Here is a 27,714-nt window from a genome sequence, read left to right on the forward strand (position 1 = left end):
GGTGGAACGGTGAGGCTACAGGGAGTGGAGATCAAGAGGCAGGAGCATTTCAGGGACTTGGACACTCTGGATTGTTTTCTGGCCCGATCGTAAATCCACGCTTTCGCGGTGCACCTGCCATGTGCAACGACAACTCCCTGGTTGGGTCACAGCCCGGCCAGGGAGGGTGGGCGCACGCGACCATAAACAGTGAACCCGGCCTCCAGCGACACAGACTTGCTCTTGAACAGCACGACAGGGGAGAGCGCGGACGCAGTCCCCCACTACCAGAAATTATGCAGTCGAGATTCCCACATTTGGGGAATTCGCAGGGGTCAGCACAGCCGCAGTGCAATGGCTGAGCCTCGCCCTGGGTGAACCACCTTCTTGATCATGGTATCTCTCCTGCCAGGTAAGTATGAGTCGCACGCGTCCCGCGCACGGACCGCTTTCACACGCACGCCGTTCTCAGTCGGGGGGGAACCCACGCGGACTCTTCCGGGAGCTCACACGCGATCCCTCTCGCGCGCGCGTACACGCGCACACACGTACACGCGCACACACGCACACGCGCACACGCGCACACACACACTCCGTCAAAAAACCGTCAACTCTGAGTTCTGACGGGCCGGGACGCCGAAAACGACACGGACGCTTCAATTTTCACGAAGAAGTCAGAGGACAACCGGAACACGTTCCGTCCGTCCTCCTGATGCCGCGAGGGGTTTCTGCCGCTCTACGGCCGGGAGAACTTCCCCCTGAGCCCAGTCTGACACAGTCTATCGGGGGCAATCCATCCCTTTCAAATGCGATCCATTTAGGCTCAGTTCTGGTCCATAGTGGGATTTTATCGGGCTGCACGGGGCGAATGGTAGGGACAGGGTTTCAGGCAGACACGCTCGTGTGTCGCTATCTACCGCTCCCTACCGGCAGAAACAACGGGGACAGTGTCGCTGGTCACGCAGGGCACAGACAAGATCTGGATCCCGTGTGTGTTGGATACCGTGTGTATGATGTTGTTGGAGGCCACGGCAACCTTGACATCGGACACAAAAGCGGGGGGTGCACCGTTTCCGGAGATACTGCAGTACCGGGTCGATGCGCGGAGTGGACGGAGCAAGCCCCTATTCCATCTCCCTGTTCCAAAAATCAATTTAATATTTGGTCCCCGGATAGGGGACGTATCAGATATTAAACTGATAAGAACAGATACTACACTTGATCTTAGCCAAAAGGCCGAGAAGCGATAGCCCCGCGCCCTCGCTCGACGCCAGCGCATCCCCCGCACCGTCAGCTTCACTCACGACTTCATTCACAAATCAACCCCCACCCCGTCTCCGCCGCTCGGCCCGGAGCGACGGCGCATCTCCCCCATCGCCCCCATCGCCCCCATCGCCCCGGAGACGGAGGTCCCGGTGGAGGCCGACGTTCCTGCTTTACAAGAAACAACATGGCCGATGCATCTTCCGCATCTGCCCGGTCACGTGGCGCATCAAAGTAAACCCAGGACTTCAACAAGCAGACTCCTCGGAACCTGATGAATGAATGGGGAAAAATGAAAGAGAGCCAGGGGTAGAAGCGGTGACTACTGGCGACCGCAAAGGAGCAGAGACCAGCGTAAAAAGAAGCGAGGGGGGCATCGAAGAGGATGAGGAGTTCAAAGGCAGTGGGTCCCGATGACGTAGCGTACAGGTGGAGGCATGGAAGTGTCTAGGAGAGCCAGCGGTACGGAGGTCAGCGGCTGGATTATTCAACAGCGAGAGACACGAACGAGAGAAAAAGAAATACAGCGCACATGGAGAAACACTGTACAGGGATGAGAAGAAAGGCGGCGAGCGACGGACGGAGGCAGGCGGCGAGACAACGGAAAGTGACCCGAAAGGTAAGGCGGGGAACTATGACTGAGCGAGCGCGTGTGGCGCCGGGCTTCACGGTGACTCCGGTGGGACAGACACAAGGGAATGAGCGGCGTGTGTCCGTGTGTGAAATGTTGGCGCTCTTGAGAGACAGCACCCCCTGCTGGGGACAGAGAGGACGACCATGAAAAAGCTTACGGCACCTGGTATTCCCAGGCGGTCTCCCATCCAAGTACTAACCAGGCGCGACCCTGCTTAGCTTCCGAGATCAGACGAGATCGGGCGTGTTCAGGGTGGTATGGCCGTAAACGAGGGAGGCCCGCGCGGAAGGGCTCTTTATAAGCAGCCGTCCTCTGTCTTTTCCACCTCCAGTCATCTCCACGTCTGTCAGGAGCTCCTTCTATTTAGTCGCCATGATTACAGCCAGTGGCGCCCAAGGCTACTCGAACCGAACATCATCAGACACTCTTTACCTTCGGCTGCAGCCTAAGGTAAAGGGGGAGCTGCCAAAGGCCATACCAGGACTGGTATGCACGGCGGGACACTTCATGACAAGAGAAAGAGAAAAATAAATAAAATACACATGGAAAAAAAGGACGAGTACCACAGATGCAGTATTTGCGCCCAGAATGCTCATAGACAAGTACAGAGGGGGCCGGCGGGAGCCGCATTGCCTTTTTGTACACCTAGAAAAGGCCTACGACAGGTTGCCAAGAGAGGAGCTCTGGTATCCTATGAGGAAGTCTGGAGCGGCAGAGAAGTGTGTTACACTGGTGCAGGACATGTATGCTAGCTGGGAGACAGTGGTGCGTGCGGTGTGCTGTAAGACGGTACCAGAGAAGTTCGAGGTGGAAGCGGGACTCCGTCGGGGATGGGCCCTGAGCCCCTTCTTGTTCGCAATGGTGACGCACGGGCGGGCTGACCGATGAGGGTAGACATGAGTCTCCACGGACCGTGACCTTCGCAGATGCCGTTGTGATCTGTAGTGAGAGCAGAAAACAGGTGGAGGTCGAGATAAGATAAGATAAGATAAGATAAGATAAGATAAGATAAGATAAGATAAGATAAGATAAGATAAGATAAGAACAACTTTATTAATCCCGAAGGAAACTGTTCCTTGTGCCAGAGTTCCAGAAAATATAACAGTAATAAATAATAAAAGGCAGAATTAGAAATCAAAATAAACTATAAACTGTAAAGTGTCTCGGTGAAACTATAGAGAGGTGGGGGTATGCTCTGGAAAGGAGAGGAACGAAAGTTAGTCGCAGCAAGACAGCATACATGTGTGGGGATGAGAGGAACTCGGGTGGAACGGTGAGGCTACAGGGAGTGGAGATCAAGAAGCAGGAGCATTTCAGGGACTTGGACACTCTGGATTGTTTTCTGGCCCGATCGTAAATCCACGCTTTCGCGGTGCACCTGCCATGTGCAACGACAACTCCCTGGTTGGGTCACAGCCCGGCCAGGGAGGGTGGGCGCGCGCGACCATAAACAGTGAACCCGGCCTCCAGCGACACAGACTTGCTCTTGAACAGCGCGACAGGGGAGAGCGCGGACGCAGTCCCCCACTACCAGAAATTATGCAGTCGAGATTCCCACATTTGGGGAATTCGCAGGGGTCAGCACAGCCGCAGTGCAATGGCTGAGCCTCGCCCTGGGTGAACCACCTTCTTGATCATGGTATCTCCCCTGCCAGGTAAGTATGAGTCGCACGCGTCCCGCGCACGGACCGCTTTCACTCGCACGCCGTTCTCAGTCGGGGGGGAACCCACGCGGACTCTTCCGGGAGCTCACACGCGATCCCTCTCGCGCGCGCGCGCGCACACACACACACACGCACACGCGCACACACACACTCCGTCAAAAAACCGTCAACTCTGAGTTCTGACGGGCCGGGACGCCGAAAACGACACGGACGCTTCAATTTTCACGAAGAAGTCAGAGGACAACCGGAACACGTTCCGTCCGTCCTCCTGATGCCGCGAGGGGTTTCTGCCGCTCTACGGCCGGGAGAACTTCCCCCTGAGCCCAGTCTGACACAGTCTATCGGGGGCAATCCATCCCTTTCAAATGCGATCCATTTAGGCTCAGTTCTGGTCCATAGTGGGATTTTATCGGGCTGCACGGGGCGAATGGTAGGGACAGGGTTTCAGGCAGACACGCTCGTGTGTCGCTATCTACCGCTCCCTACCGGCAGAAACAACGGGGACAGTGTCGCTGGTCACGCAGGGCACAGACAAGATCTGGATCCCGTGTGTGTTGGATCCCGTGTGTATGACGTTGTTGGAGGCCACGTCAACCTTGACATCGGACACAAAAGCGGGGGGTTCACCGTTCCCGGAGATACTGCAGTACCGGGTCGATGCGCGGAGTGGACGGAACAAGCCCCTATTCCATCTCCCTGTTCCAAAAATCAATTTAATATTTGGTCCCCGGATAGGGGACTTATCAGATATTAAACTGATAAGAACAGATACTACACTTGATCTTAGCCAAAAGGCCGAGAAGCGATAGCCCCGCGCCCTCGCTCGACGCCAGCGCATCCCCCGCACCGTCAGCTTCACTCACGACTTCATTCACAAATCAACCCCCACCCCGTCTCCGCCGCTCGGCCCGGAGCGACGGCGCATCTCCCCCATCGCCCCCATCGCCCCCATCGCCCCGGAGACGGAGGTCCCGGTGGAGGCCGACGTTCCTGCTTTACAAGAAACAACATGGCCGATGCATCTTCCGCATCTGCCCGGTCACGTGGCGCATCAAAGTAAACCCAGGACTTCAACAAGCAGAAGGCAGTGGGTCCCGATGACGTAGCGTACAGGTGGAGGCATGGAAGTGTCTAGGAGAGCCAGCGGTACGGAGGTCAGCGGCTGGATTATTCAACAGCGAGAGACACGAACGAGAGAAAAAGAAATACAGCGCACATGGAGAAACACTGTACAGGGATGAGAAGAAAGGCGGCGAGCGACGGACGGAGGCAGGCGGCGAGACAACGGAAAGTGACCCGAAAGGTAAGGCGGGGAACTATGACTGAGCGAGCGCGTGTGGCGCCGGGCTTCACGGTGACTCCGGTGGGACAGACACAAGGGAATGAGCGGCGTGTGTCCGTGTGTGAAATGTTGGCGCTCTTGAGAGACAGCACCCCCTGCTGGGGACAGAGAGGACGACCATGAAAAAGCTTACGGCACCTGGTATTCCCAGGCGGTCTCCCATCCAAGTACTAACCAGGCCCGACCCTGCTTAGCTTCCGAGATCAGACGAGATCGGGCGTGTTCAGGGTGGTATGGCCGTAAACGAGGGAGGCCCGCGCGGAAGGGCTCTTTATAAGCAGCCGTCCTCTGTCTTTTCCACCTCCAGTCATCTCCACGTCTGTCAGGAGCTCCCTCTATTTAGTCGCCATGATTACAGCCAGTGGCGCCCAAGGCTACTCGAACCGAACATCATCAGACACTCTTTACCTTCGGCTGCAGCCTAAGGTAAAGGGGGAGCTGCCAAAGGCCATACCAGGACTGGTATGCACGGCGGGACACTTCATGACAAGAGAAAGAGAAAAATAAATAAAATACACATGGAAAAAAAGGACGAGTACCACAGATGCAGTATTTGCGCCCAGAATGCTCATAGACAAGTACAGAGGGGGCCGGCGGGAGCCGCATTGCCTTTTTGTACACCTAGAAAAGGCCTACGACAGGTTGCCAAGAGAGGAGCTCTGGTATCCTATGAGGAAGTCTGGAGCGGCAGAGAAGTGTGTTACACTGGTGCAGGACATGTATGCTAGCTGGGAGACAGTGGTGCGTGCGGTGTGCTGTAAGACGGTACCAGAGAAGTTCGAGGTGGAAGCGGGACTCCGTCGGGGATGGGCCCTGAGCCCCTTCTTGTTCGCAATGGTGACGCACGGGCGGGCTGACCGATGAGGGTAGACATGAATCTCCACGGACCGTGACCTTCGCAGATGCCGTTGTGATCTGTAGTGAGAGCAGAAAACAGGTGGAGGTCGAGATAAGATAAGATAAGATAAGATAAGATAAGATAAGAACAACTTTATTAATCCCGAAGGAAACTGTTCCTTGTGCCAGAGTTCCAGAAAATATAACAGTAATAAATAATAAAAGGCAGAATTAGAAATCAAAATAAACTATAAACTGTAAAGTGTCTCGGTGAAACTATAGAGAGGTGGGGGTATGCTCTGGAAAGGAGAGGAACGAAAGTTAGTCGCAGCAAGACAGCATACATGTGTGGGGATGAGAGGAACTCGGGTGGAACGGTGAGACTACAGGGAGTGGAGATCAAGAAGCAGGAGCATTTCAGGGACTTGGACACTCTGGATTGTTTTCTGGCCCGATCGTAAATCCACGCTTTCGCGGTGCACCTGCCATGTGCAACGACAACTCCCTGGTTGGGTCACAGCCCGGCCAGGCAGGGTGGGCGCGCGCGACCATAAACAGTGAACCCGGCCTCCAGCGACACAGACTTGCTCTTGAACAGCGCGACAGGGGAGAGCGCGGACGCAGTCCCCCACTACCAGAAATTATGCAGTCGAGATTCCCACATTTGGGGAATTCGCAGGGGTCAGCACAGCCGCAGTGCAATGGCTGAGCCTCGCCCTGGGTGAACCACCTTCTTGATCATGGTATCTCCCCTGCCAGGTAAGTATGAGTCGCACGCGTCCCGCGCACGGACCGCTTTCACACGCACGCCGTTCTCAGTCGGGGGGGAACCCACGCGAACTCTTCCGGGAGCTCACACGCGATCCCTCTCGCGCGCGCGCGCGCACACACGCACACACGCACACGCGCACACACACACTCCGTCAAAAAACCGTCAACTCTGAGTTCTGACGGGCCGGGACGCCGAAAACGACACGGACGCTTCAATTTTCACGAAGAAGTCAGAGGACAACCGGAACACGTTCCGTCCGTCCTCCTGATGCCGCGAGGGGTTTCTGCCGCTCTACGGCCGGGAGAACTTCCCCCTGAGCCCAGTCTGACACAGTCTATCGGGGGCAATCCATCCCTTTCAAATGCGATCCATTTAGGCTCAGTTCTGGTCCATAGTGGGATTTTATCGGGCTGCACGGGGCGAATGGTAGGGACAGGGTTTCAGGCAGACACGCTCGTGTGTCGCTATCTACCGCTCCCTACCGGCAGAAACAACGGGGACAGTGTCGCTGGTCACGCAGGGCACAGACAAGATCTGGATCCCGTGTGTGTTGGATCCCGTGTGTATGACGTTGTTGGAGGCCACGGCAACCTTGACATCGGACACAAAAGCGGGGGGTGCACCGTTCCCGGAGATACTGCAGTACCGGGTCGATGCGCGGAGTGGACGGAGCAAGCCCCTATTCCATCTCCCTGTTCCAAAAATCAATTTAATATTTGGTCCCCGGATAGGGGACGTATCAGATATTAAACTGATAAGAACAGATACTACACTTGATCTTAGCCAAAAGGCCGAGAAGCGATAGCCCCGCGCCCTCGCTCGACGCCAGCGCATCCCCCGCACCGTCAGCTTCACTCACGACTTCATTCACAAATCAACCCCCACCCCGTCTCCGCCGCTCGGCCCGGAGCGACGGCGCATCTCCCCCATCGCCCCCATCGCCCCCATCGCCCCGGAGACGGAGGTCCCGGTGGAGGCCGACGTTCCTGCTTTACAAGAAACAACATGGCCGATGCATCTTCCGCATCTGCCCGGTCACGTGGCGCATCAAAGTAAACCCAGGACTTCAACAAGCAGACTCCTCGGAACCTGATGAATGAATGGGGAAAAATGAAAGAGAGCCAGGGGTAGAAGCGGTGACTACTGGCGACCGCAAAGGAGCAGAGACCAGCGTAAAAAGAAGCGAGGGGGGCATCGAAGAGGATGAGGAGTTCAAAGGCAGTGGGTCCCGATGACGTAGCGTACAGGTGGAGGCATGGAAGTGTCTAGGAGAGCCAGCGGTACGGAGGTCAGCGGCTGGATTATTCAACAGCGAGAGACACGAACGAGAGAAAAAGAAATACAGCGCACATGGAGAAACACTGTACAGGGATGAGAAGAAAGGCGGCGAGCGACGGACGGAGGCAGGCGGCGAGACAACGGAAAGTGACCCGAAAGGTAAGGCGGGGAACTATGACTGAGCGAGCGCGTGTGGCGCCGGGCTTCACGGTGACTCCGGTGGGACAGACACAAGGGAATGAGCGGCGTGTGTCCGTGTGTGAAATGTTGGCGCTCTTGAGAGACAGCACCCCCTGCTGGGGACAGAGAGGACGACCATGAAAAAGCTTACGGCACCTGGTATTCCCAGGCGGTCTCCCATCCAAGTACTAACCAGGCCCGACCCTGCTTAGCTTCCGAGATCAGACGAGATCGGGCGTGTTCAGGGTGGTATGGCCGTAAACGAGGGAGGCCCGCGCGGAAGGGCTCTTTATAAGCAGCCGTCCTCTGTCTTTTCCACCTCCAGTCATCTCCACGTCTGTCAGGAGCTCCCTCTATTTAGTCGCCATGATTACAGCCAGTGGCGCCCAAGGCTACTCGAACCGAACATCATCAGACACTCTTTACCTTCGGCTGCAGCCTAAGGTAAAGGGGGAGCTGCCAAAGGCCATACCAGGACTGGTATGCACGGCGGGACACTTCATGACAAGAGAAAGAGAAAAATAAATAAAATACACATGGAAAAAAAGGACGAGTACCACAGATGCAGTATTTGCGCCCAGAATGCTCATAGACAAGTACAGAGGGGGCCGGCGGGAGCCGCATTGCCTTTTTGTACACCTAGAAAAGGCCTACGACAGGTTGCCAAGAGAGGAGCTCTGGTATCCTATGAGGAAGTCTGGAGCGGCAGAGAAGTGTGTTACACTGGTGCAGGACATGTATGCTAGCTGGGAGACAGTGGTGCGTGCGGTGTGCTGTAAGACGGTACCAGAGAAGTTCGAGGTGGAAGCGGGACTCCGTCGGGGATGGGCCCTGAGCCCCTTCTTGTTCGCAATGGTGACGCACGGGCGGGCTGACCGATGAGGGTAGACATGAATCTCCACGGACCGTGACCTTCGCAGATGCCGTTGTGATCTGTAGTGAGAGCAGAAAACAGGTGGAGGTCGAGATAAGATAAGATAAGATAAGATAAGATAAGATAAGAACAACTTTATTAATCCCGAAGGAAACTGTTCCTTGTGCCAGAGTTCCAGAAAATATAACAGTAATAAATAATAAAAGGCAGAATTAGAAATCAAAATAAACTATAAACTGTAAAGTGTCTCGGTGAAACTATAGAGAGGTGGGGGTATGCTCTGGAAAGGAGAGGAACGAAAGTTAGTCGCAGCAAGACAGCATACATGTGTGGGGATGAGAGGAACTCGGGTGGAACGGTGAGACTACAGGGAGTGGAGATCAAGAAGCAGGAGCATTTCAGGGACTTGGACACTCTGGATTGTTTTCTGGCCCGATCGTAAATCCACGCTTTCGCGGTGCACCTGCCATGTGCAACGACAACTCCCTGGTTGGGTCACAGCCCGGCCAGGCAGGGTGGGCGCGCGCGACCATAAACAGTGAACCCGGCCTCCAGCGACACAGACTTGCTCTTGAACAGCGCGACAGGGGAGAGCGCGGACGCAGTCCCCCACTACCAGAAATTATGCAGTCGAGATTCCCACATTTGGGGAATTCGCAGGGGTCAGCACAGCCGCAGTGCAATGGCTGAGCCTCGCCCTGGGTGAACCACCTTCTTGATCATGGTATCTCCCCTGCCAGGTAAGTATGAGTCGCACGCGTCCCGCGCACGGACCGCTTTCACACGCACGCCGTTCTCAGTCGGGGGGGAACCCACGCGAACTCTTCCGGGAGCTCACACGCGATCCCTCTCGCGCGCGCGCGCGCACACACACACACACGCACACGCGCACACACACACTCCGTCAAAAAACCGTCAACTCTGAGTTCTGACGGGCCGGGACGCCGAAAAGGACACGGACGCTTCAATTTTCACGAAGAAGTCAGAGGACAACCGGAACACGTTCCGTCCGTCCTCCTGATGCCGCGAGGGGTTTCTGCCGCTCTACGGCCGGGAGAACTTCCCCCTGAGCCCAGTCTGACACAGTCTATCGGGGGCAATCCATCCCTTTCAAATGCGATCCATTTAGGCTCAGTTCTGGTCCATAGTGGGATTTTATCGGGCTGCACGGGGCGAATGGTAGGGACAGGGTTTCAGGCAGACACGCTCGTGTGTCGCTATCTACCGCTCCCTACCGGCAGAAACAACGGGGACAGTGTCGCTGGTCACGCAGGGCACAGACAAGATCTGGATCCCGTGTGTGTTGGATCCCGTGTGTATGACGTTGTTGGAGGCCACGGCAACCTTGACATCGGACACAAAAGCGGGGGGTTCACCGTTCCCGGAGATACTGCAGTACCGGGTCGATGCGCGGAGTGGACGGAACAAGCCCCTATTCCATCTCCCTGTTCCAAAAATCAATTTAATATTTGGTCCACGGATAGGGGACTTATCAGATATTAAACTGATAAGAACAGATACTACACTTGATCTTAGCCAAAAGGCCGAGAAGCGATAGCCCCGCGCCCTCGCTCGACGCCAGCGCATCCCCCGCACCGTCAGCTTCACTCACGACTTCATTCACAAATCAACCCCCACCCCGTCTCCGCCGCTCGGCCCGGAGCGACGGCGCATCTCCCCCATCGCCCCCATCGCCCCCATCGCCCCGGAGACGGAGGTCCCGGTGGAGGCCGACGTTCCTGCTTTACAAGAAACAACATGGCCGATGCATCTTCCGCATCTGCCCGGTCACGTGGCGCATCAAAGTAAACCCAGGACTTCAACAAGCAGACTCCTCGGAACCTGATGAATGAATGGGGAAAAATGAAAGAGAGCCAGGGGTAGAAGCGGTGACTACTGGCGACCGCAAAGGAGCAGAGACCAGCGTAAAAAGAAGCGAGGGGGGCATCGAAGAGGATGAGGAGTTCAAAGGCAGTGGGTCCCGATGACGTAGCGTACAGGTGGAGGCATGGAAGTGTCTAGGAGAGCCAGCGGTACGGAGGTCAGCGGCTGGATTATTCAACAGCGAGAGACACGAACGAGAGAAAAAGAAATACAGCGCACATGGAGAAACACTGTACAGGGATGAGAAGAAAGGCGGCGAGCGACGGACGGAGGCAGGCGGCGAGACAACGGAAAGTGACCCGAAAGGTAAGGCGGGGAACTATGACTGAGCGAGCGCGTGTGGCGCCGGGCTTCACGGTGACTCCGGTGGGACAGACACAAGGGAATGAGCGGCGTGTGTCCGTGTGTGAAATGTTGGCGCTCTTGAGAGACAGCACCCCCTGCTGGGGACAGAGAGGACGACCATGAAAAAGCTTACGGCACCTGGTATTCCCAGGCGGTCTCCCATCCAAGTACTAACCAGGCCCGACCCTGCTTAGCTTCCGAGATCAGACGAGATCGGGCGTGTTCAGGGTGGTATGGCCGTAAACGAGGGAGGCCCGCGCGGAAGGGCTCTTTATAAGCAGCCGTCCTCTGTCTTTTCCACCTCCAGTCATCTCCACGTCTGTCAGGAGCTCCTTCTATTTAGTCGCCATGATTACAGCCAGTGGCGCCCAAGGCTACTCGAACCGAACATCATCAGACACTCTTTACCTTCGGCTGCAGCCTAAGGTAAAGGGGGAGCTGCCAAAGGCCATACCAGGACTGGTATGCACGGCGGGACACTTCATGACAAGAGAAAGAGAAAAATAAATAAAATACACATGGAAAAAAAGGACGAGTACCACAGATGCAGTATTTGCGCCCAGAATGCTCATAGACAAGTACAGAGGGGGCCGGCGGGAGCCGCATTGCCTTTTTGTACACCTAGAAAAGGCCTACGACAGGTTGCCAAGAGAGGAGCTCTGGTATCCTATGAGGAAGTCTGGAGCGGCAGAGAAGTGTGTTACACTGGTGCAGGACATGTATGCTAGCTGGGAGACAGTGGTGCGTGCGGTGTGCTGTAAGACGGTACCAGAGAAGTTCGAGGTGGAAGCGGGACTCCGTCGGGGATGGGCCCTGAGCCCCTTCTTGTTCGCAATGGTGACGCACGGGCGGGCTGACCGATGAGGGTAGACATGAATCTCCACGGACCGTGACCTTCGCAGATGCCGTTGTGATCTGTAGTGAGAGCAGAAAACAGGTGGAGGTCGAGATAAGATAAGATAAGATAAGATAAGATAAGATAAGATAAGATAAGAACAACTTTATTAATCCCGAAGGAAACTGTTCCTTGTGCCAGAGTTCCAGAAAATATAACAGTAGTAAATAATAAAAGGCAGAATTAGAAATCAAAATAAACTATAAACTGTAAAGTGTCTCGGTGAAACTATAGAGAGGTGGGGGTATGCTCTGGAAAGGAGAGGAACGAAAGTTAGTCGCAGCAAGACAGCATACATGTGTGGGGATGAGAGGAACTCGGGTGGAACGGTGAGGCTACAGGGAGTGGAGATCAAGAAGCAGGAGCATTTCAGGGACTTGGACACTCTGGATTGTTTTCTGGCCCGATCGTAAATCCACGCTTTCGCGGTGCACCTGCCATGTGCAACGACAACTCCCTGGTTGGGTCACAGCCCGGCCAGGGAGGGTGGGCGCACGCGACCATAAACAGTGAACCCGGCCTCCAGCGACACAGACTTGCTCTTGAACAGCACGACAGGGGAGAGCGCGGACGCAGTCCCCCACTACCAGAAATTATGCAGTCGAGATTCCCACATTTGGGGAATTCGCAGGGATCAGCACAGCCGCAGTGCAATGGCTGAGCCTCGCCCTGGGTGAACCACCTTCTTGATCATGGTATCTCCCCTGCCAGGTAAGTATGAATCGCACGCGTCCCGCGCACGGACCGCTTTCACACGCACGCCGTTCTCAGTCGGGGGGGAACCCACGCGGACTCTTCCGGGAGCTCACACGCGATCCCTCTCGCGCGCGCGTACACGCGCACACACGTACACGCGCACACACGCACACGCGCACACGCGCACACACACACTCCGTCAAAAAACCGTCAACTCTGAGTTCTGACGGGCCGGGACGCCGAAAACGACACGGACGCTTCAATTTTCACGAAGAAGTCAGAGGACAACCGGAACACGTTCCGTCCGTCCTCCTGATGCCGCGAGGGGTTTCTGCCGCTCTACGGCCGGGAGAACTTCCCCCTGAGCCCAGTCTGACACAGTCTATCGGGGGCAATCCATCCCTTTCAAATGCGATCCATTTAGGCTCAGTTCTGGTCCATAGTGGGATTTTATCGGGCTGCACGGGGCGAATGGTAGGGACAGGGTTTCAGGCAGACACGCTCGTGTGTCGCTATCTACCGCTCCCTACCGGCAGAAACAACAGGGACAGTGTCGCTGGTCACGCAGGGCACAGACAAGATCTGGATCCCGTGTGTGTTGGTTACGCATGACGTTGTTGGAGGCCACGGCAACCTTGACATCGGACACAAAAGCGGGGGGTGCACCGTTCCCGGAGATACTGCAATACCGGGTCGATGCGCGGAGTGGACGGAGCAAGCCCCTATTCCATCTCCCTGTTCCAAAAATCAATTTAATATTTGGTCCCCAGATAGGGGACGTATCAGATATTAAACTGATAAGAACAGATACTACACTTGATCTTAGCCAAAAGGCCGAGAAGCGATAGCCCCGCGCCCTCGCTCGACGCCAGCGCATCCCCCGCACCGTCAGCTTCACTCACGACTTCATTCACAAATCAACCCCCACCCCGTCTCCGCCGCTCGGCCCGGAGCGACGGCGCATCTCCCCCATCGCCCCCATCGCCCCCATCGCCCCGGAGACGGAGGTCCCGGTGGAGGCCGACGTTCCTGCTTTACAAGAAACAACATGGCCGATGCATCTTCCGCATCTGCCCGGTCACGTGGCGCATCAAAGTAAACCCAGGACTTCAACAAGCAGACTCCTCGGAACCTGATGAACGAATGGGGAAAAATGAAAGAGAGCCAGGGGTAGAAGCGGTGACTACTGGCGACCGCAAAGGAGCAGAGACCAGCGTAAAAAGAAGCGAGGGGGGCATCGAAGAGGATGAGGAGTTCAAAGGCAGTGGGTCCCGATGACGTAGCGTACAGGTGGAGGCATGGAAGTGTCTAGGAGAGCCAGCGGTACGGAGGTCAGCGGCTGGATTATTCAACAGCGAGAGACACGAACGAGAGAAAAAGAAATACAGCGCACATGGAGAAACACTGTACAGGGATGAGAAGAAAGGCGGCGAGCGACGGACGGAGGCAGGCGGCGAGACAACGGAAAGTGACCCGAAAGGTAAGGCGGGGAGCTATGACTGAGCGAGCGCGTGTGGCGCCGGGCTTCACGGTGACTCCGGTGGGACAGACACAAGGGAATGAGCGGCGTGTGTCCGTGTGTGAAATGTTGGCGCTCTTGAGAGACAGCACCCCCTGCTGGGGACAGAGAGGACGACCATGAAAAAGCTTACGGCACCTGGTATTCCCAGGCGGTCTCCCATCCAAGTACTAACCAGGCCCGACCCTGCTTAGCTTCCGAGATCAGACAAGATCGGGCGTGTTCAGGGTGGTATGGCCGTAAACGAGAGAGGCTCGCGCGGAAGGGCTCTTTATAAGCAGCCGTCCTCTGTCTTTTCCACCTCCAGTCATCTCCACATCTGTCAGGAGCTCCTTCTCTTTAGTCGCCATGATTACAGCCAGTGGCGCCCAAGGCTACTCGAACCGAACATCATCAGACACTCTTTACCTTCGGCTGCAGCCTAAGGTAAAGGGGGAGCTGCCAAAGGCCATACCAGGACTGGTATGCACGGCGGGACACTTCATGACAAGAGAAAGAGAAAAATAAATAAAATACACATGGAAAAAAAGGACGAGTACCACAGATGCAGTATTTGCGCCCAGAATGCTCATAGACAAGTACAGAGGGGGCCGGCGGGAGCCGCATTGCCTTTTTGTACACCTAGAAAAGGCCTACGACAGGTTGCCAAGAGAGGAGCTCTGGTATCCTATGAGGAAGTCTGGAGCGGCAGATGAGTGTGTTACACTGGTGCAGGACATGTATGCTAGCTGGGAGACAGTGGTGCGTGCGGTGTGCTGTAAGACGGTACCAGAGAAGTTCGAGGTGGAAGCGGGACTCCGTCGGGGATGGGCCCTGAGCCCCTTCTTGTTCGCAATGGTGACGCACGGGCGGGCTGACCGATGAGGGTAGACATGAGTCTCCACGGACCGTGACCTTCGCAGATGCCGTTGTGATCTGTAGTGAGAGCAGAAAACAGGTGGAGGTCGAGATAAGATAAGATAAGATAAGATAAGATAAGAACAACTTTATTAATCCCGAAGGAAACTGTTCCTTGTGCCAGAGTTCCAGAAAATATAACAGTAATAAATAATAAAAGGCAGAATTAGAAATCAAAATACACTATAAACTGTAAAGTGTCTCGGTGAAACTATAGAGAGGTGGGGGTATGCTCTGGAAAGGAGAGGAACGAAAGTTAGTCGCAGCAAGACAGCATACATGTGTGGGGATGAGAGGAACTCGGGTGGAACGGTGAGGCTACAGGGAGTGGAGATCAAGAAGCAGGAGCATTTCAGGGACTTGGACACTCTGGATTGTTTTCTGGCACGATCGTAAATCCACGCTTTCGCGGTGCACCTGCCATGTGCAACGACAACTCCCTGGTTGGGTCACAGCCCGGCCAGGGAGGGTGGGCGCGCGCGACCATAAACAGTGAACCCGGCCTCCAGCGACACAGACTTGCTCTTGAACAGCGCGACAGGGGAGAGCGCGGACGCAGTCCCCCACTACCAGAAATTATGCAGTCGAGATTCCCACATTTGGGGAATTCGCAGGGGTCAGCACAGCCGCAGTGCAATGGCTGAGCCTCGCCCTGGGTGAACCACCTTCTTGATCATGGTATCTCCCCTGCCAGGTAAGTATGAGTCGCACGCGTCCCGCGCACGGACCGCTTTCACACGCACGCCGTTCTCAGTCGGGGGGGAACCCACGCGGACTCTTCCGGGAGCTCACACGCGATCCCTCTCGCGCGCGCGCACACACACACGTACACGCGCACACACGCACACGCGCACACGCGCACACACACACTCCGTCAAAAAACCGTCAACTCTGAGTTCTGACGGGCCGGGACGCCGAAAACGACACGGACGCTTCAATTTTCACGAAGAAGTCAGAGGACAACCGGAACACGTTCCGTCCGTCCTCTTGATGCCGCGAGGGGTTTCTGCCGCTCTACGGCCGGGAGAACTTCCCCCTGAGCCCAGTCTGACACAGTCTATCGGGGGCAATCCATCCCTTTCAAATGCGATCCATTTAGGCTCAGTTCTGGTCCATAGTGGGATTTTATCGGGCTGCACGGGGCGAATGGTAGGGACAGGGTTTCAGGCAGACACGCTCGTGTGTCGCTATCTACCGCTCCCTACCGGCAGAAACAACGGGGACAGTGTCGCTGGTCACGCAGAGCACAGACAAGATCTGGATCCCGTGTGTGTTGGTTACGTATGACGTTGTTGGAGGCCACGGCAACCTTGACATCGGACACAAAAGCGGGGGGTGCACCGTTCCCGGAGATACTGCAATACCGGGTCGATGCGCGGAGTGGACGGAGCAAGCCCCTATTCCATCTCCCTGTTCCAAAAATCAATTTAATATTTGGTCCCCGGATAGGGGACGTATCAGATATTAAACTGATAAGAACAGATACTACACTTGATCTTAGCCAAAAGGCCGAGAAGCGATAACCCCGCGCCCTCGCTCGACGCCAGCGCATCCCCCGCACCGTCAGCTTCACTCACGACTTCATTCACAAATCAACCCCCACCCCGTCTCCGCCGCTCGGCCCGGAGCGACGGCGCATCTCCCCCATCGCCCCCATCGCCCCGGAGACGGAGGTCCCGGTGGAGGCCGACGTTCCTGCTTTACAAGAAACAACATGGCCGATGCATCTTCCGCATCTGCCCGGTCACGTGGCGCATCAAAGTAAACCCAGGACTTCAACAAGCAGACTCCTCGGAACCTGATGAACGAATGGGGAAAAATGAAAGAGAGCCAGGGGTAGAAGCGGTGACTACTGGCGACCGCAAAGGAGCAGAGACCAGCGTAAAAAGAAGCGAGGGGGGCATCGAAGAGGATGAGGAGTTCAAAGGCAGTGGGTCCCGATGACGTAGCGTACAGGTGGAGGCATGGAAGTGTCTAGGAGAGCCAGCGGTACGGAGGTCAGCGGCTGGATTATTCAACAGCGAGAGACACGAACGAGAGAAAAAGAAATACAGCGCACATGGAGAAACACTGTACAGGGATGAGAAGAAAGGCGGCGAGCGACGGACGGAGGCAGGCGGCGAGACAACGGAAAGTGACCCGAAAGGTAAGGCGGGGAGCTATGACTGAGCGAGCGCGTGTGGCGCCGGGCTTCACGGTGACTCCGGTGGGACAGACACAAGGGAATGAGCGGCGTGTGTCCGTGTGTGAAATGTTGGCGCTCTTGAGAGACAGCACCCCCTGCTGGGGACAGAGAGGACGACCATGAAAAAGCTTACGGCACCTGGTATTCCCAGGCGGTCTCCCATCCAAGTACTAACCAGGCCCGACCCTGCTTAGCTTCCGAGATCAGACGAGATCGGGCGTGTTCAGGGTGGTATGGCCGTAAACGAGAGAGGTCCGCGCGGAAGGGCTCTTTATAAGCAGCCGTCCTCTGTCTTTTCCACCTCCAGTCATCTCCACATCTGTCAGGAGCTCCTTCTCTTTAGTCGCCATGATTACAGCCAGTGGCGCCCAAGGCTACTCGAACCGAACATCATCAGACACTCTTTACCTTCGGCTGCAGCCTAAGGTAAAGGGGGAGCTGCCAAAGGCCATACCAGGACTGGTATGCACGGCGGGACACTTCATGACAAGAGAAAGAGAAAAATAAATAAAATACACATGGAAAAAAAGGACGAGTACCACAGATGCAGTATTTGCGCCCAGAATGCTCATAGACAAGTACAGAGGGGGCCGGCGGGAGCCGCATTGCCTTTTTGTACACCTAGAAAAGGCCTACGACAGGTTGCCAAGAGAGGAGCTCTGGTATCCTATGAGGAAGTCTGGAGCGGCAGAGAAGTGTGTTACACTGGTGCAGGACATGTATGCTAGCTGGGAGACAGTGGTGCGTGCGGTGTGCTGTAAGACGGTACCAGAGAAGATCGCCCCCATCGCCCCGGAGACGGAGGTCCCGGTGGAGGCCGACGTTCCTGCTTTACAAGAAACAACATGGCCGATGCATCTTCCGCATCTGCCCGGTCACGTGGCGCATCAAAGTAAACCCAGGACTTCAACAAGCAGACTCCTCGGAACCTGATGAACGAATGGGGAAAAATGAAAGAGAGCCAGGGGTAGAAGCGGTGACTACTGGCGACCGCAAAGGAGCAGAGACCAGCGTAAAAAGAAGCGAGGGGGGCATCGAAGAGGATGAGGAGTTCAAAGGCAGTGGGTCCCGATGACGTAGCGTACAGGTGGAGGCATGGAAGTGTCTAGGAGAGCCAGCGGTACGGAGGTCAGCGGCTGGATTATTCAACAGCGAGAGACACGAACGAGAGAAAAAGAAATACAGCGCACATGGAGAAACACTGTACAGGGATGAGAAGAAAGGCGGCGAGCGACGGACGGAGGCAGGCGGCGAGACAACGGAAAGTGACCCGAAAGGTAAGGCGGGGAGCTATGACTGAGCGAGCGCGTGTGGCGCCGGGCTTCACGGTGACTCCGGTGGGACAGACACAAGGGAATGAGCGGCGTGTGTCCGTGTGTGAAATGTTGGCGCTCTTGAGAGACAGCACCCCCTGCTGGGGACAGAGAGGACGACCATGAAAAAGCTTACGGCACCTGGTATTCCCAGGCGGTCTCCCATCCAAGTACTAACCAGGCCCGACCCTGCTTAGCTTCCGGGATCAGACGAGATCGGGCGTGTTCAGGGTGGTATGGCCGTAAACGAGAGAGGCCCGCGCGGAAGGGCTCTTTATAAGCAGCCGTCCTCTGTCTTTTCCACCTCCAGTCATCTCCACGTCTGTCAGGAGCTCCTTCTATTTAGTCGCCATGATTACAGCCAGTGGCGCCCAAGGCTACTCGAACCGAACATCATCAGACACTCTTTACCTTCGGCTGCAGCCTAAGGTAAAGGGGGAGCTGCCAAAGGCCATACCAGGACTGGTATGCACGGCGGGACACTTCATGACAAGAGAAAGAGAAAAATAAATAAAATACACATGGAAAAAAAGGACGAGTACCACAGATGCAGTATTTGCGCCCAGAATGCTCATAGACAAGTACAGAGGGGGCCGGCGGGAGCCGCATTGCCTTTTTGTACACCTAGAAAAGGCCTACGACAGGTTGCCAAGAGAGGAGCTCTGGTATCCTATGAGGAAGTCTGGAGCGGCAGAGAAGTGTGTTACACTGGTGCAGGACATGTATGCTAGCTGGGAGACAGTGGTGCGTGCGGTGTGCTGTAAGACGGTACCAGAGAAGATCGCCCCCATCGCCCCGGAGACGGAGGTCCCGGTGGAGGCCGACGTTCCTGCTTTACAAGAAACAACATGGCCGATGCATCTTCCGCATCTGCCCGGTCACGTGGCGCATCAAAGTAAACCCAGGACTTCAACAAGCAGACTCCTCGGAACCTGATGAACGAATGGGGAAAAATGAAAGAGAGCCAGGGGTAGAAGCGGTGACTACTGGCGACCGCAAAGGAGCAGAGACCAGCGTAAAAAGAAGCGAGGGGGGCATCGAAGAGGATGAGGAGTTCAAAGGCAGTGGGTCCCGATGACGTAGCGTACAGGTGGAGGCATGGAAGTGTCTAGGAGAGCCAGCGGTACGGAGGTCAGCGGCTGGATTATTCAACAGCGAGAGACACGAACGAGAGAAAAAGAAATACAGCGCACATGGAGAAACACTGTACAGGGATGAGAAGAAAGGCGGCGAGCGACGGACGGAGGCAGGCGGCGAGACAACGGAAAGTGACCCGAAAGGTAAGGCGGGGAGCTATGACTGAGCGAGCGCGTGTGGCGCCGGGCTTCACGGTGACTCCGGTGGGACAGACACAAGGGAATGAGCGGCGTGTGTCCGTGTGTGAAATGTTGGCGCTCTTGAGAGACAGCACCCCCTGCTGGGGACAGAGAGGACGACCATGAAAAAGCTTACGGCACCTGGTATTCCCAGGCGGTCTCCCATCCAAGTACTAACCAGGCCCGACCCTGCTTAGCTTCCGAGATCAGACGAGATCGGGCGTGTTCAGGGTGGTATGGCCGTAAACGAGAGAGGCCCGCGCGGAAGGGCTCTTTATAAGCAGCCGTCCTCTGTCTTTTCCACCTCCAGTCATCTCCACGTCTGTCAGGAGCTCCTTCTATTTAGTCGCCATGATTACAGCCAGTGGCGCCCAAGGCTACTCGAACCGAACATCATCAGACACTCTTTACCTTCGGCTGCAGCCTAAGGTAAAGGGGGAGCTGCCAAAGGCCATACCAGGACTGGTATGCATGGCGGGACACTTCATGACAAGAGAAAGAGAAAAATAAATAAAATACACATGGAAAAAAAGGACGAGTACCACAGATGCAGTATTTGCGCCCAGAATGCTCATAGACAAGTACAGAGGGGGCCGGCGGGAGCCGCATTGCCTTTTTGTACACCTAGAAAAGGCCTACGACAGGTTGCCAAGAGAGGAGCTCTGGTATCCTATGAGGAAGTCTGGAGCGGCAGAGAAGTGTGTTACACTGGTGCAGGACATGTATGCTAGCTGGGAGACAGTGGTGCGTGCGGTGTGCTGTAAGACGGTACCAGAGAAGTTCGAGGTGGAAGCGGGACTCCGTCGGGGATGGGCCCTGAGCCCCTTCTTGTTCGCAATGGTGACGCACGGGCGGGCTGACCGATGAGGGTAGACATGAGTCTCCACGGACCGTGACCTTCGCAGATGCCGTTGTGATCTGTAGTGAGAGCAGAAAACAGGTGGAGGTCGAGATAAGATAAGATAAGATAAGATAAGATAAGATAAGAACAACTTTATTAATCCCGAAGGAAACTGTTCCTTGTGCCAGAGTTCCAGAAAATATAACAGTAATAAATAATAAAAGGCAGAATTAGAAATCAAAATACACTATAAACTGTAAAGTGTCTCGGTGAAACTATAGAGAGGTGGGGGTATGCTCTGGAAAGGAGAGGAACGAAAGTTAGTCGCAGCAAGACAGCATACATGTGTGGGGATGAGAGGAACTCGGGTGGAACGGTGAGGCTACAGGGAGTGGAGATCAAGAAGCAGGAGCATTTCAGGGACTTGGACACTCTGGATTGTTTTCTGGCCCGATCGTAAATCCACGCTTTCGCGGTGCACCTGCCATGTGCAACGACAACTCCCTGGTTGGGTCACAGCCCGGCCAGGGAGGGTGGGCGCGCGCGACCATAAACAGTGAACCCGGCCTCCAGCGACACAGACTTGCTCTTGAACAGCGCGACAGGGGAGAGCGCGGACGCAGTCCCCCACTACCAGAAATTATGCAGTCGAAATTCCCACATTTGGGGAATTCGCAGGGGTCAGCACAGCCGCAGTGCAATGGCTGAGCCTCGCCCTGGGTGAACCACCTTCTTGATCATGGTATCTCCCCTGCCAGGTAAGTATGAGTTGCACGCGCCCCGCGCACGGACCGCTTTCACACGCACGCCGTTCTCAGTCGGGGGGGAACCCACGCGGACTCTTCCGGGAGCTCACACGCGATCCCTCTCGCGCGCGCGCACACACACACACACGTACACGCGCACACACGCACACGCGCACACGCGCACACACACACTCCGTCAAAAAACCGTCAACTCTGAGTTCTGACGGGCCGGGACGCCGAAAACGACACGGACGCTTCAATTTTCACGAAGAAGTCAGAGGACAACCGGAACACGTTCCGTCCGTCCTCCTGATGCCGCGAGGGGTTTCTGCCGCTCTACGGCCGGGAGAACTTCCCCCTGAGCCCAGTCTGACACAGTCTATCGGGGGCAATCCATCCCTTTCAAATGCGATCCATTTAGGCTCAGTTCTGGTCCATAGTGGGATTTTATCGGGCTGCACGGGGCGAATGGTAGGGACAGGGTTTCAGGCAGACACGCTCGTGTGTCGCTATCTACCGCTCCCTACCGGCAGAAACAACGGGGACAGTGTCGCTGGTCACGCAGGGCACAGACAAGATCTGGATCCCGTGTGTGTTGGTTACGTATGACGTTGTTGGAGGCCACGGCAACCTTGACATCGGACACAAAAGCGGGGGGTGCACCGTTCCCGGAGATACTGCAATACCGGGTCGATGCGCGGAGTGGACGGAGCAAGCCCCTATTCCATCTCCCTGTTCCAAAAATCAATTTAATATTTGGTCCCCGGATAGGGGACGTATCAGATATTAAACTGATAAGAACAGATACTACACTTGATCTTAGCCAAAAGGCCGAGAAGCGATAGCCCCGCGCCCTCGCTCGACGCCAGCGCATCCCCCGCACCGTCAGCTTCACTCACGACTTCATTCACAAATCAACCCCCACCCCGTCTCCGCCGCTCGGCCCGGAGCGACGGCGCATCTCCCCCATCGCCCCCATCACCCCCATCGCCCCGGAGACGGAGGTCCCGGTGGAGGCCGACGTTCCTGCTTTACAAGAAACAACATGGCCGATGCATCTTCCGCATCTGCCCGGTCACGTGGCGCATCAAAGTAAACCCAGGACTTCAACAAGCAGACTCCTCGGAACCTGATGAACGAATGGGGAAAAATGAAAGAGAGCCAGGGGTAGAAGCGGTGACTACTGGCGACCGCAAAGGAGCAGAGACCAGCGTAAAAAGAAGCGAGGGGGGCATCGAAGAGGATGAGGAGTTCAAAGGCAGTGGGTCCCGATGACGTAGCGTACAGGTGGAGGCATGGAAGTGTCTAGGAGAGCCAGCGGTACGGAGGTCAGCGGCTGGATTATTCAACAGCGAGAGACACGAACGAGAGAAAAAGAAATACAGCGCACATGGAGAAACACTGTACAGGGATGAGAAGAAAGGCGGCGAGCGACGGACGGAGGCAGGCGGCGAGACAACGGAAAGTGACCCGAAAGGTAAGGCGGGGAGCTATGACTGAGCGAGCGCGTGTGGCGCCGGGCTTCACGGTGACTCCGGTGGGACAGACACAAGGGAATGAGCGGCGTGTGTCCGTGTGTGAAATGTTGGCGCTCTTGAGAGACAGCACCCCCTGCTGGGGACAGAGAGGACGACCATGAAAAAGCTTACGGCACCTGGTATTCCCAGGCGGTCTCCCATCCAAGTACTAACCAGGCCCGACCCTGCTTAGCTTCCGAGATCAGACGAGATCGGGCGTGTTCAGGGTGGTATGGCCGTAAACGAGAGAGGCCCGCGCGGAAGGGCTCTTTATAAGCAGCCGTCCTCTGTCTTTTCCACCTCCAGTCATCTCCACGTCTGTCAGGAGCTCCTTCTCTTTAGTCGCCATGATTACAGCCAGTGGCGCCCAAGGCTACTCGAACCGAACATCATCAGACACTCTTTACCTTCGGCTGCAGCCTAAGGTAAAGGGGGAGCTGCCAAAGGCCATACCAGGACTGGTATGCACGGCGGGACACTTCATGACAAGAGAAAGAGAAAAATAAATAAAATACACATGGAAAAAAAGGACGAGTACCACAGATGCAGTATTTGCGCCCAGAATGCTCATAGACAAGTACAGAGGGGGCCGGCGGGAGCCGCATTGCCTTTTTGTACACCTAGAAAAGGCCTACGACAGGTTGCCAAGAGAGGAGCTCTGGTATCCTATGAGGAAGTCTGGAGCGGCAGAGAAGTGTGTTACACTGGTGCAGGACATGTATGCTAGCTGGGAGACAGTGGTGCGTGCGGTGTGCTGTAAGACGGTACCAGAGAAGTTCGAGGTGGAAGCGGGACTCCGTCGGGGATGGGCCCTGAGCCCCTTCTTGTTCGCAATGGTGACGCACGGGCGGGCTGACCGATGAGGGTAGACATGAGTCTCCACGGACCGTGACCTTCGCAGATGCCGTTGTGATCTGTAGTGAGAGCAGAAAACAGGTGGAGGTCGAGATAAGATAAGATAAGATAAGATAAGATAAGATAAGATAAGAACAACTTTATTAATCCCGAAGGAAACTGTTCCTTGTGCCAGAGTTCCAGAAAATATAACAGTAATAAATAATAAAAGGCAGAATTAGAAATCAAAATAAACTATAAACTGTAAAGTGTCTCGGTGAAACTATAGAGAGGTGGGGGTATGCTCTGGAAAGGAGAGGAACGAAAGTTAGTCGCAGCAAGACAGCATACATGTGTGGGGATGAGAGGAACTCGGGTGGAACGGTGAGGCTACAGGGAGTGGAGATCAAGAAGCAGGAGCATTTCAGGGACTTGGACACTCTGGATTGTTTTCTGGCCCGATCGTAAATCCACGCTTTCGCGGTGCACCTGCCATGTGCAACGACAACTCCCTGGTTGGGTCACAGCCCGGCCAGGGAGGGTGGGCGCGCGCGACCATAAACAGTGAACCCGGCCTCCAGCGACACAGACTTGCTCTTGAACAGCGCGACAGGGGAGAGCGCGGACGCAGTCCCCCACTACCAGAAATTATGCAGTCGAGATTCCCACATTTGGGGAATTCGCAGGGGTCAGCACAGCCGCAGTGCAATGGCTGAGCCTCGCCCTGGGTGAACCACCTTCTTGATCATGGTATCTCCCCTGCCAGGTAAGTATGAGTCGCACGCGCCCCGCGCACGGACCGCTTTCACACGCACGCCGTTCTCAGTCGGGGGGGAACCCACGCGGACTCTTCCGGGAGCTCACACGCGATCCCTCTCGCGCGCGCGCACACACACACACACGTACACGCGCACACACGCACACGCGCACACGCGCACACACACACTCCGTCAAAAAACCGTCAACTCTGAGTTCTGACGGGCCGGGACGCCGAAAACGACACGGACGCTTCAATTTTCACGAAGAAGTCAGAGGACAACCGGAACACGTTCCGTCCGTCCTCCTGATGCCGCGAGGGGTTTCTGCCGCTCTACGGCCGGGAGAACTTCCCCCTGAGCCCAGTCTGACACAGTCTATCGGGGGCAATCCATCCCTTTCAAATGCGATCCATTTAGGCTCAGTTCTGGTCCATAGTGGGATTTTATCGGGCTGCACGGGGCGAATGGTAGGGACAGGGTTTCAGGCAGACACGCTCGTGTGTCGCTATCTACCGCTCCCTACCGGCAGAAACAACGGGGACAGTGTCGCTGGTCACGCAGGGCACAGACAAGATCTGGATCCCGTGTGTGTTGGTTACGTATGACGTTGTTGGAGGCCACGGCAACCTTGACATCGGACACAAAAGCGGGGGGTGCACCGTTCCCGGAGATACTGCAATACCGGGTCGATGCGCGGAGTGGACGGAGCAAGCCCCTATTCCATCTCCCTGTTCCAAAAATCAATTTAATATTTGGTCCCCGGATAGGGGACGTATCAGATATTAAACTGATAAGAACAGATACTACACTTGATCTTAGCCAAAAGGCCGAGAAGCGATAGCCCCGCGCCCTCGCTCGACGCCAGCGCATCCCCCGCACCGTCAGCTTCACTCACGACTTCATTCACAAATCAACCCCCACCCCGTCTCCGCCGCTCGGCCCGGAGCGACGGCGCATCTCCCCCATCGCCCCCATCGCCCCCATCGCCCCGGAGACGGAGGTCCCGGTGGAGGCCGACGTTCCTGCTTTACAAGAAACAACATGGCCGATGCATCTTCCGCATCTGCCCGGTCACGTGGCGCATCAAAGTAAACCCAGGACTTCAACAAGCAGACTCCTCGGAACCTGATGAACGAATGGGGAAAAATGAAAGAGAGCCAGGGGTAGAAGCGGTGACTACTGGCGACCGCAAAGGAGCAGAGACCAGCGTAAAAAGAAGCGAGGGGGGCATCGAAGAGGATGAGGAGTTCAAAGGCAGTGGGTCCCGATGACGTAGCGTACAGGTGGAGGCATGGAAGTGTCTAGGAGAGCCAGCGGTACGGAGGTCAGCGGCTGGATTATTCAACAGCGAGAGACACGAACGAGAGAAAAAGAAATACAGCGCACATGGAGAAACACTGTACAGGGATGAGAAGAAAGGCGGCGAGCGACGGACGGAGGCAGGCGGCGAGACAACGGAAAGTGACCCGAAAGGTAAGGCGGGGAGCTATGACTGAGCGAGCGCGTGTGGCGCCGGGCTTCACGGTGACTCCGGTGGGACAGACACAAGGGAATGAGCGGCGTGTGTCCGTGTGTGAAATGTTGGCGCTCTTGAGAGACAGCACCCCCTGCTGGGGACAGAGAGGACGACCATGAAAAAGCTTACGGCACCTGGTATTCCCAGGCGGTCTCCCATCCAAGTACTAACCAGGCCCGACCCTGCTTAGCTTCCGAGATCAGACGAGATCGGGCGTGTTCAGGGTGGTATGGCCGTAAACGAGAGAGGCCTGCGCGGAAGGGCTCTTTATAAGCAGCCGTCCTCTGTCTTTTCCACCTCCAGTCATCTCCACGTCTGTCAGGAGCTCCTTCTCTTTAGTCGCCATGATTACAGCCAGTGGCGCCCAAGGCTACTCGAACCGAACATCATCAGACACTCTTTACCTTCGGCTGCAGCCTAAGGTAAAGGGGGAGCTGCCAAAGGCCATACCAGGACTGGCATGCACGGCGGGACACTTCATGACAAGAGAAAGAGAAAAATAAATAAAATACACATGGAAAAAAAGGACGAGTACCACAGATGCAGTATTTGCGCCCAGAATGCTCATAGACAAGTACAGAGGGGGCCGGCGGGAGCCGCATTGCCTTTTTGTACACCTAGAAAAGGCCTACGACAGGTTGCCAAGAGAGGAGCTCTGGTATCCTATGAGGAAGTCTGGAGCGGCAGAGAAGTGTGTTACACTGGTGCAGGACATGTATGCTAGCTGGGAGACAGTGGTGCGTGCGGTGTGCTGTAAGACGGTACCAGAGAAGTTCGAGGTGGAAGCGGGACTCCGTCGGGGATGGGCCCTGAGCCCCTTCTTGTTCGCAATGGTGACGCACGGGCGGGCTGACCGATGAGGGTAGACATGAGTCTCCACGGACCGTGACCTTCGCAGATGCCGTTGTGATCTGTAGTGAGAGCAGAAAACAGGTGGAGGTCGAGATAAGATAAGATAAGATAAGATAAGATAAGATAAGAACAACTTTATTAATCCCGAAGGAAACTGTTCCTTGTGCCAGAGTTCCAGAAAATATAACAGTAATAAATAATAAAAGGCAGAATTAGAAATCAAAATAAACTATAAACTGTAAAGTGTCTCGGTGAAACTATAGAGAGGTGGGGGTATGCTCTGGAAAGGAGAGGAACGAAAGTTAGTCGCAGCAAGACAGCATACATGTGTGGGGATGAGAGGAACTCGGGTGGAACGGTGAGGCTACAGGGAGTGGAGATCAAGAAGCAGGAGCATTTCAGGGACTTGGACACTCTGGATTGTTTTCTGGCCCGATCGTAAATCCACGCTTTCGCGGTGCACCTGCCATGTGCAACGACAACTCCCTGGTTGGGTCACAGCCCGGCCAGGGAGGGTGGGCGCGCGCGACCATAAACAGTGAACCCGGCCTCCAGCGACACTGACTTGCTCTTGAACAGCGCGACAGGGGAGAGCGCGGACGCAGTCCCCCACTACCAGAAATTATGCAGTCGAGATTCCCACATTTGGGGAATTCGCAGGGGTCAGCACAGCCGCAGTGCAATGGCTGAGCCTCGCCCTGGGTGAACCACCTTCTTGATCATGGTATCTCCCCTGCCAGGTAAGTATGAGTCGCACGCGTCCCGCGCACGGACCGC

The 27,714-nt window shown here is 55.6% G+C and overlaps 27 non-coding genes across 27 annotated transcripts; all 27 read right to left on the reverse strand.

Annotated features, from left to right (window-relative positions):
* Positions 1 to 235: 235 nt before the first annotated feature.
* Positions 236 to 399, reverse strand: LOC147220390 (U1 spliceosomal RNA). The gene has a single exon (XR_015108223.1). It is a non-coding gene; the product is annotated as a U1 spliceosomal RNA (small nuclear RNA).
* Positions 400 to 1,036: 637 nt separating this feature from the next.
* On the reverse strand, positions 1,037 to 1,227 carry LOC147220391 (U2 spliceosomal RNA). Its single transcript, XR_015108139.1, has one exon. It is a non-coding gene; the product is annotated as a U2 spliceosomal RNA (small nuclear RNA).
* Positions 1,228 to 2,026: 799 nt separating this feature from the next.
* On the reverse strand, positions 2,027 to 2,145 carry LOC147220392 (5S ribosomal RNA). Its single transcript, XR_015108482.1, has one exon. It is a non-coding gene; the product is annotated as a 5S ribosomal RNA (ribosomal RNA).
* Positions 2,146 to 3,375: 1,230 nt separating this feature from the next.
* Positions 3,376 to 3,539, reverse strand: LOC147220393 (U1 spliceosomal RNA). Its single transcript, XR_015108570.1, has one exon. It is a non-coding gene; the product is annotated as a U1 spliceosomal RNA (small nuclear RNA).
* A 617-nt stretch (positions 3,540 to 4,156) lies between these two features.
* LOC147220394 (U2 spliceosomal RNA) lies at positions 4,157 to 4,347 on the reverse strand. The gene has a single exon (XR_015108152.1). It is a non-coding gene; the product is annotated as a U2 spliceosomal RNA (small nuclear RNA).
* Positions 4,348 to 5,008: 661 nt separating this feature from the next.
* LOC147220395 (5S ribosomal RNA) lies at positions 5,009 to 5,127 on the reverse strand. The gene has a single exon (XR_015108282.1). It is a non-coding gene; the product is annotated as a 5S ribosomal RNA (ribosomal RNA).
* Positions 5,128 to 6,322: 1,195 nt separating this feature from the next.
* LOC147220396 (U1 spliceosomal RNA) lies at positions 6,323 to 6,486 on the reverse strand. Its single transcript, XR_015108581.1, has one exon. It is a non-coding gene; the product is annotated as a U1 spliceosomal RNA (small nuclear RNA).
* Positions 6,487 to 7,103: 617 nt separating this feature from the next.
* Positions 7,104 to 7,294, reverse strand: LOC147220397 (U2 spliceosomal RNA). The gene has a single exon (XR_015108123.1). It is a non-coding gene; the product is annotated as a U2 spliceosomal RNA (small nuclear RNA).
* A 799-nt stretch (positions 7,295 to 8,093) lies between these two features.
* LOC147220398 (5S ribosomal RNA) lies at positions 8,094 to 8,212 on the reverse strand. Its single transcript, XR_015108283.1, has one exon. It is a non-coding gene; the product is annotated as a 5S ribosomal RNA (ribosomal RNA).
* Positions 8,213 to 9,407: 1,195 nt separating this feature from the next.
* LOC147220399 (U1 spliceosomal RNA) lies at positions 9,408 to 9,571 on the reverse strand. The gene has a single exon (XR_015108592.1). It is a non-coding gene; the product is annotated as a U1 spliceosomal RNA (small nuclear RNA).
* Positions 9,572 to 10,188: 617 nt separating this feature from the next.
* Positions 10,189 to 10,379, reverse strand: LOC147220400 (U2 spliceosomal RNA). Its single transcript, XR_015108166.1, has one exon. It is a non-coding gene; the product is annotated as a U2 spliceosomal RNA (small nuclear RNA).
* Positions 10,380 to 11,178: 799 nt separating this feature from the next.
* On the reverse strand, positions 11,179 to 11,297 carry LOC147220401 (5S ribosomal RNA). The gene has a single exon (XR_015108284.1). It is a non-coding gene; the product is annotated as a 5S ribosomal RNA (ribosomal RNA).
* Positions 11,298 to 12,502: 1,205 nt separating this feature from the next.
* LOC147220402 (U1 spliceosomal RNA) lies at positions 12,503 to 12,666 on the reverse strand. The gene has a single exon (XR_015108175.1). It is a non-coding gene; the product is annotated as a U1 spliceosomal RNA (small nuclear RNA).
* Positions 12,667 to 13,298: 632 nt separating this feature from the next.
* On the reverse strand, positions 13,299 to 13,489 carry LOC147220403 (U2 spliceosomal RNA). Its single transcript, XR_015108069.1, has one exon. It is a non-coding gene; the product is annotated as a U2 spliceosomal RNA (small nuclear RNA).
* A 799-nt stretch (positions 13,490 to 14,288) lies between these two features.
* Positions 14,289 to 14,407, reverse strand: LOC147220404 (5S ribosomal RNA). The gene has a single exon (XR_015108430.1). It is a non-coding gene; the product is annotated as a 5S ribosomal RNA (ribosomal RNA).
* Positions 14,408 to 15,597: 1,190 nt separating this feature from the next.
* LOC147220405 (U1 spliceosomal RNA) lies at positions 15,598 to 15,761 on the reverse strand. Its single transcript, XR_015108603.1, has one exon. It is a non-coding gene; the product is annotated as a U1 spliceosomal RNA (small nuclear RNA).
* Positions 15,762 to 16,389: 628 nt separating this feature from the next.
* LOC147220406 (U2 spliceosomal RNA) lies at positions 16,390 to 16,580 on the reverse strand. The gene has a single exon (XR_015108091.1). It is a non-coding gene; the product is annotated as a U2 spliceosomal RNA (small nuclear RNA).
* A 790-nt stretch (positions 16,581 to 17,370) lies between these two features.
* On the reverse strand, positions 17,371 to 17,489 carry LOC147220407 (5S ribosomal RNA). The gene has a single exon (XR_015108285.1). It is a non-coding gene; the product is annotated as a 5S ribosomal RNA (ribosomal RNA).
* A 1,197-nt stretch (positions 17,490 to 18,686) lies between these two features.
* Positions 18,687 to 18,805, reverse strand: LOC147220408 (5S ribosomal RNA). Its single transcript, XR_015108453.1, has one exon. It is a non-coding gene; the product is annotated as a 5S ribosomal RNA (ribosomal RNA).
* Positions 18,806 to 20,002: 1,197 nt separating this feature from the next.
* On the reverse strand, positions 20,003 to 20,121 carry LOC147220409 (5S ribosomal RNA). Its single transcript, XR_015108286.1, has one exon. It is a non-coding gene; the product is annotated as a 5S ribosomal RNA (ribosomal RNA).
* A 1,195-nt stretch (positions 20,122 to 21,316) lies between these two features.
* Positions 21,317 to 21,480, reverse strand: LOC147220410 (U1 spliceosomal RNA). Its single transcript, XR_015108120.1, has one exon. It is a non-coding gene; the product is annotated as a U1 spliceosomal RNA (small nuclear RNA).
* A 632-nt stretch (positions 21,481 to 22,112) lies between these two features.
* LOC147220411 (U2 spliceosomal RNA) lies at positions 22,113 to 22,303 on the reverse strand. The gene has a single exon (XR_015108092.1). It is a non-coding gene; the product is annotated as a U2 spliceosomal RNA (small nuclear RNA).
* A 799-nt stretch (positions 22,304 to 23,102) lies between these two features.
* Positions 23,103 to 23,221, reverse strand: LOC147220412 (5S ribosomal RNA). Its single transcript, XR_015108287.1, has one exon. It is a non-coding gene; the product is annotated as a 5S ribosomal RNA (ribosomal RNA).
* Positions 23,222 to 24,421: 1,200 nt separating this feature from the next.
* On the reverse strand, positions 24,422 to 24,585 carry LOC147220413 (U1 spliceosomal RNA). Its single transcript, XR_015108614.1, has one exon. It is a non-coding gene; the product is annotated as a U1 spliceosomal RNA (small nuclear RNA).
* A 632-nt stretch (positions 24,586 to 25,217) lies between these two features.
* Positions 25,218 to 25,408, reverse strand: LOC147220414 (U2 spliceosomal RNA). The gene has a single exon (XR_015108093.1). It is a non-coding gene; the product is annotated as a U2 spliceosomal RNA (small nuclear RNA).
* A 799-nt stretch (positions 25,409 to 26,207) lies between these two features.
* On the reverse strand, positions 26,208 to 26,326 carry LOC147220415 (5S ribosomal RNA). The gene has a single exon (XR_015108289.1). It is a non-coding gene; the product is annotated as a 5S ribosomal RNA (ribosomal RNA).
* A 1,195-nt stretch (positions 26,327 to 27,521) lies between these two features.
* On the reverse strand, positions 27,522 to 27,685 carry LOC147220416 (U1 spliceosomal RNA). Its single transcript, XR_015108625.1, has one exon. It is a non-coding gene; the product is annotated as a U1 spliceosomal RNA (small nuclear RNA).
* Positions 27,686 to 27,714: the final 29 nt, after the last annotated feature.

This window comes from Fistularia commersonii, chromosome 24 (assembly GCF_037954325.1).
Source record: "Fistularia commersonii isolate RoL2024-O1a breed Wild chromosome 24, RoL_Fcom_v1.0, whole genome shotgun sequence".
Classification (NCBI taxonomy): domain Eukaryota; kingdom Metazoa; phylum Chordata; class Actinopteri; order Syngnathiformes; family Fistulariidae; genus Fistularia; species Fistularia commersonii.